Genomic DNA, 7,489 nt, shown 5'->3' on the forward strand with positions numbered 1-7,489 from the left:
TCAGCTTAATCCCTGCATCTGCTGCTCACCACTCTAAATCACCCAAGTCAATATCTGCTCAACTATCATGAACGTGGCCATGTCCTGCATGGAAGGGAACACAGATTCAGCAGTGTAAAGGGAGTTTCCTGCACCAAGCCATGTCTCTCATGTGCTGGCTGTTGGCACTCATTACTGGTTCAAACCATTTTACTTAACTTGCTCTCTGCTACCACCCATTGCCTTCTCACCTTCATCGTTCCTTGGACCGGTCTCTCAGTTCATGGGTATGTGCTTGATTTCTTTTTCTTTGTATAAACCGGATTAGCTTGAGTTCTTTCAAAATGGTACTTGGCATTCATTTTTGCCCATATTCTTAATATTTTCTGGTCTCCTTTGTATCTTTCCACAGTTTAGCTTAATGCATTTTGATATTTAATGCAAAATGAGCATGCACACGTGGTATTCAGAGCGGAGCAGCTACTGTGAGCTAACATAACACTAATTTATTCTACACTAGCTTCTCAACTTAGACAAGGCCTATGGCCCCAGTGCATTTATTTTTTTGACTGGTACTTTAATGTCCATCAAAATAAGTACCATCAAATTATCATACATTTATTAAAACCAGAAACTAGGGGAAGAGAATGTATTCAAGAATTTGAAATTCTTTCATGGAAGAGGCCCATGAGAGTTGGTTTTACTTCTCTCCAGGAACCTTGGATTTCTGATGCCAGCACCAACCTACGGCTGTAACCATTCCTTAAAGGGACGTGCAGTGCTAAACCCAGCTCAAAATCCAGATTTTCCCATAGTTTTGTCTCCCAGGTTCTGGTTCAGCTGCCTAACCTAAAATTTCCCTTAAGATTTAATTAATTCAGCATACTGACTGGGTGTAACTGAGGAACACTACTTTTGCAGTGCTACACTTGCAATAACTGAGTGGGGGCACGTGTTGCTTTTTGCAAGATTTGTTCTTTAACTCTACAATTTATTCCTTAAAGATTTTTTCTAAATTTCCTATTTCTCCCACTAATACGTGTTAAACTATGAAGTATAAGTGTACATAATTCAAACCTCTAGGATTTTTATTCTTTATTGTTTTTTTTTTTCTGAAAACCAGAATACTGTAATTTTTTCTTAGTTTGCTCAGAATTTTTCAAAATTTTTTTCACTTGTTTTTCAAGGTTATCAGTTTCCTTTCAACAAACAGAGCGCAGCCCTCCCACTTTGCAGTCAGAAGGAGATGAAGAAAACATGGGTTGATACACATCAGTCACTCATTCGAGCCACTTGGCACCATAAAGGCGCCTTTTCCCTCCGAGTTTGCTCAGCCTGGTCTCTCAGCAGCCCCCAGCCCTACTGTCCGGCCGCTCTGGCTCGAGGCCTGCAGCGGCTGTGCACGGAGTTGGGCCCAGCGCAGCCGTGCGTGGGCTTCTCCAGCTGCAGGCCGCAGGCGTTCCTTGTTCCCCCAAACCACCATGATCCCTCTCCATTGCCCCTTCAGGTCCTTGTGCACTCCCCAGATTCTCCTGCCTAAGCCCACGTCCCTGCAGGTCCCCCAGCCTCTGAGGTGGCCCAAGGGAGAGCCTCTCCCGTCGGCTTGGCTAGGGGACCGTGGGATGGTGACTCTCCAGCGTCAGCCCTGAGGATAAGAGGAGATGCGGCAGGGGGCTCGGGGGTCTCCAGTTCAGTATCAGTGCTCACGGAGCTGAGCCTTAATCCCATAACCTAACAGTCACCGACATAAAAGGAAAACCTGAAGGGACTTCACCATCTTCTCTCCTCCTTCAGCATTTCCCAGCCATGTTTCACCTCCTGGGAGGGCCGCACACCCCAAGCAGGAAAATTTATGTTGCTGCAAGCCGCTTCTAAGGGGTCTGTGGTAGTGTGTGGCTGCAGGGTGCTGAGCTCTACAGTCCCACCCCTGAGGAAGGAGCTGCAGGATCATAGCAGCCCAAGCGGAGGATTACCTTAACCGCTGGCTGTGGAGATCAGCGCTTCATCACATAGCCTAGCACCAAGCACCAGAATCGAATGCCCAAAACATAACAGGAACATCACTTCAAAGTGATTCTGCCACAACCATCTAAGTCACAAATCCAACTGGAAACACTGCTCTGCCACACGCTATAACTTTCCTAGTGGTGCACTTGCAGCATGCCGTCCCTGAAGGACATTAGTTGGCTGAAATAGCAACCTTGCAAGCATGAGGTGGAAATTTTTCCACTTCGGAGCAAAAAGAGCTGAAGCACCTCTTCTTGCTATGAAGACATGTGATACTTCTACAGGGGAACTGTGCAAATGACCTGATTTTAGTACCTTGTATCTGTTGTGGTTTCCCCATAACATTTCAGCAATTGAGAAAAAAAAAAAAAAAAGGCAAAAAAAAAAGCTCACCAACACAGAATTAAAGCTGCTAAGAAACTGAAAAACAACCGTATGGCTTGTTTTTAAACTTAGATATATCCCGTACAAGGGTCAGCTGCAGACGCAGTGCACAATCCAGTTAGGTTCTGAATTCATATTTTCTACGAGATTCTTTCAAGTACCTAAGGTTAAAAACCTTATACTAGAGTCGACATTAAGCTACCATATTTGCAAATGATGGCCTTTCTCTGCTGGACAGTTAGCATGTACATGAACATCTGCACAAATAAATAGTGTAACAAAACTGTTTCTACATGCAAACAAGGCAATTTGCATGCACAGAGGCAGCCAGATTGAGTCTATCTATCCCCATAGTAACTAATCTTCCATATAAAGGCCCATTTGGGTAGGATCATGGAATAATTTAGGTTGAAAGAGCCCTCTAGAGGTCCAGCCTCCCGTTCAAAGCAGACATAACTTCAAAGCTAGATCAGGCTGCTCAGGGCCTGTCAGATTGAATTTTGAAAATCTCCAAGGATGGAGAATGTGCAATCTCCTTGGGCACCTGCTCCACTCCTGGAATGTTCTCCTGGTGATTTTTTTATTGTATGTATGCAGCTGGAACTTCTCCTAATGTAATTTGACTGTTGCCTGTTGTCCTTTCACTAAGCGCCTCAAAAAGAGTCCAGGTTTGTTTTCCAGATGATCCCCCTAACTGTAGAAGACCACAGTTTAACCCCACACTTCTGCCTTCACTTCTACAGGCTGAACAGCCTCAGCCCTCCACAGGTCATATGCTTCAGACCCATCATCATCCCACTCGTCCCTCTGAATGGCAGACCTGCAAATCACCTGCTACCAACTATTTGGTACCATCCACGAATGTTATGTGGATGCAGTCCTGCCTATCATCCTATTTACTGTTGAAGACATAAAACAGTATCTGCTTGGTATTCAGCCCTGAGGAATGCCACTTCTAACTGGTCACCACCTGGATTTCAACCCACCACCACCTTTCACAACCCTTTGAACCATATAAAAGTAATTTTCTCGCACCTCTGTATTGCACCTCTCCACAATTTGGCTACATAGATGCTATGGGAGTCTTTGGCTAAAGTCAAGGAAAATGACATCCACTGTTGTCTCCCAAACCAATCACCTAATGACAGAAAGTGATCACATTGGTCAGGCACAATTTGTCCTTCATAAACCCATCTCAACTGTTCTGAAATCAGCCACCTTTTGTGTACTTAGAAATGGCTGCCATTATGACTTCTATCAAATTTCCCAGGGACTGAGGTGAGGCCAACCGGTCTGTAATTTCTTTTTCACCTTTTTAAAAGCTAGATGTAACATTTTCCTTTTTCAAGTCATCAGGAATAACCCTTAATCACCAAGACCTTTCAAAGAAGCCTGAGCAGGACCTTGTCAGTAAAGTCAGAGGTGAAGAATAAACAATACCTCATTTTTTTGGTCTTTTTTTAACCTTCATCACTAAGTCACCTACTCCATTCAGTAGCAGGCCCACATTTTCTTTGATCATCCTTTCGCTGATGTCCCACTTGCAAAAAAAAAAAAAAAAAAACTGCTCGCTATCTTCACATCCCTTGCTATTTCCAGTTTCAGCCAAGCTTTAATGTTCCTTATACTGTTCCCGTATGTCTGTGCACCTTCCTTAAGTAATCCTCTGCAGCCCATCCTCACTCCCATCTTCCATGCGCTTTTTTACATTTGAGTTCAGCCAGGCGTTCTCCAGACAGCCAGTCTATCCTCCTGCTATGCCTACTCATTTTCTTGCCCAGTGGGAAAAACGCTTTTGAAAAGCAGACAGCTCTCCTGACCCCTCTAAGGCGCAGGGCAGCCTCCCATCGGATTTTGCCAAACAGATCTCTGAACAAGCTGTGGTTCACTTTCTTGAACCGCGAGGTTATTACTCTGCTATTTATCTTCTCTGCCCTCAGATCTTTTACTTGATCATCTCATAGGTACTGTAGCCAAGGTTGGCATTGGGTATTGCATCTGAGCAGTTCCTTATTCCTGGGCAGCAGATTTAGTGTACCCCCTCAGCACGCACACATCCCCCCAAAATCCTGTCCAGCACTCAAGTAAAAAATGTCCTTGACACCATCCAGGAGTCTCCTGGCTTGCTTGTTTCTTGTTACGTTGCTCTTCTGGCAATTTTGAGGTGGTTAAAAATCCCCATGAAAACCACAGCATGCAGTCAGGACACTTCTTCAAATTATTTAAGGAAGGCTTCATTCTCTTCCTTTTCTTGATCAAGCGGTCTGTAGCAGGTGCCTACCACAATATCCCCTTTGTTGACCTCCCCTTTATCCCTGGAAATAAGCTCTCAACAGGTCTGTCACATCTCCTATTCCATTTAGGCTCTGCATGTTCAAACTACCCATTTATGAAACCCTCTGTTTTTCTTTCCCACCTGCTGGCCAAACTTGTGTCCATCCCTTGTAGCATTCCAATAGTGCAACCCCACCATGCTCCTGTCATGCTGCGATGTCATAGCTTTGTGACTGCAGACTTCCCATTCCTTGTGTCTATTGCTGCACATTTGTTCACGAAGGAGAACTTGAGATGAGGCCCAGTCACTCCCGTATCCTTCAGCTGAGACCCAAGTCCTGCAGTCACTCTAGATCCCCTCCAATGTCTCCAGGTGAGAAACAAGTTGTAGCCTGACAGCCTCAGCCTCTCAACAATGTACTAGAGATAGAATGGGGCAGGGAAAAATTCCCAAAACAACAGATCCGACTGGCAGGGGGGTGCTGTCAAACCCTTTGCAGAAGCAAGTCCCTGACTACTGCTACCTGTCACTTTCTCTAGCATCAGTGGCTCCAATGTCATGGCTAGGTGTATCCCTCAATAACTCACTCCAACTTGTTGCAAAGGCGCTACAGTTCTCCAAGTAAACATCTGCAGTTGGAGAAAAAGCTTCCTTGTTTAATCTCACACAAATCAGTCCTCCCCCTGCTTAAGCATTACCTCTGATCCTCCCCTCCTTACATGCATTGGGGGACTGGGGGTCCTTGCTTCTACGACGGCCACAAAGTACCTTTGGTTCCTGTTGGCCTTTCCTGATGCCACACAGCCTGCTCACCCAGCAGCTCGGGGACCTGCCCAGAGCACAACTCCTGCAGGTGCTGCTGCGGCCTCAACAGCCCCAGCCTCCAGGAAGAGCTCCAGTCACTTTGTGCAGGCTCCCCCCAAACAGCTACACCCTCCACAGGGCTGTGTCTGTGCTGAGGCCTCCAGTACGCTGGGGCAGTTGCTCTGGCTAGCACTAGGCACCGTGGTGTGTGGCTTGTCACCATCGTCACTGTGTCAGCTGTAGCAGTCTTGAGCACTGCCTATGGCCTCACCGTTTACCCTTTCACCATCTCTTGTACTGCTATTTGCACACGCTGGTCACAGCGGTCCCTAGGTGTTAAGCAGGAACACGAAGACGAGCCTGCTCTGCTCCCCACTGCTCGGCTTCTCAGCCTCAGGTCATGGTTGTGTACCTCCCACCTGGGACCAGCAGGCAGGCTGCTTCCCAGGCACCATGCGCTGATGCACACCTGCTTCGTCCCCATTAGATTTCCTGCTCTTTGCTCAACTCCTCACACTGCCTTTTGGTTCTCAGCTGTGGTTCATCAGTTCATAAGCATGAGGTCTGTCTGCGTCTTTTCTCCTCCAGCGTGCTTACAAGGCTTTGAAAAGCTTTTCTGAGGAGCTTACAAAGCACTCTGTTCCCCTCAGTTGAGTGACACACTTTGTCAAAAAACCGCAACACTAAAAGCAAACGTACAGCTCAACGCACAAAACAAATGTTTTCCAAAGTAACCTTTTAATTATATGCTCAGCCTTGTTATGATCTCTCTATTGTTCCTCAGCTAGTGTATGAAGACAGCGCCTGAAGATGGTTGTGTGCAAGTGAACGATGTTCCACCATCTTTCAGCTTATTTATTTACGGACCATTTTTCCCCTGAAAGCTACAAATTCAAGTGCCACAACAGACCTAGCTGATTGAGATGATTTATTTCGAGGCCCAGGAGACAGATTGTGGCCCTTTTTTGAACAAAAATATATATATTAATTTTGACCTCTGCAATATTAGAAAAAGAAAGAAGAGTAAATGATTTGGAAAAGTTGCACATAAATTTTGGAACTAAGTCTTTATGGACTTATTAGAAAGTGATACGTTGTACACTCAAGAACAGCTATGTATTTTTCCTGTTCTGTATTTTAAAATAACAGCTGCAACTGCTTTTAGCACCTCAGTAGTCCCCAAAACAGACTATGTATGGAAGAGGTCTTATTTTTTCTTCATTTTTATTAGAATTTAGTACTGTTCATGATATATGAACAAAGGAACTGACACTTTCAGTGTTCACTGCAGTTCTCTTGGAGGTTCAACCTATGGTGACTCAATGATCTTGAATAGACAAGTTCCTTTTTTTCTTTTTTTTTTTGGGTAGAAATCAATACAGTCATGTTGCAAGTTATGTTTTGCAATATGCCATTACAACTGGTCTGTAGAGGATTTTGCTTTAGGATGAATGAAATCCCAAGTCTACCAAAACTGCACCTCTTGCGATACAATTCCTATTTGGCCTTAGCTTACAAAAACACCAAACCAAAAAGACCTATCAAAAAAAATATATTAAAAAAAATGCATTTGGCATTTCTGAAATGAACAGTAAGCTCTGTAGTCATCAAGCAAACTCTATAGCTGAGATTCAATTCCTGCAGCCCAGGCAATGCTAAAAACAGAAGTTTAAGTTAGCTCTTATCTATAACCAAACCAAGTCATCCAAGAATGCATTATTTCCTGGAGAGAAGGCTGGGTTTTCCTAAAATGCAAACAAAGAAGAAAAACCTCATTTATCATTAGCACCCAATTCACCCGTCAGTAACAGAAGTATTGTCAGTTTTCTGAACAGCTAGATATATAGCCTGAATAAGGGCTATATTGCCAAAACAGCCCACAGCTAAGAAAGGGGAAACAGTCATTTATGAGGAAATATTTGATCAGATGCACTGCAGTTTCTCATTTGCTTAAAAATAATAATAAAAAAATGAAGTGGAACACATAAACTTCACTGCAAAAAACTGAGACAGGCATAGCAGACATAGTTGGGTTTTTTT

This window comes from Anser brachyrhynchus, assembly GCF_964034855.1.
Source record: "Anser brachyrhynchus genome assembly, chromosome: 3".
NCBI lineage: Eukaryota > Metazoa > Chordata > Aves > Anseriformes > Anatidae > Anser > Anser brachyrhynchus.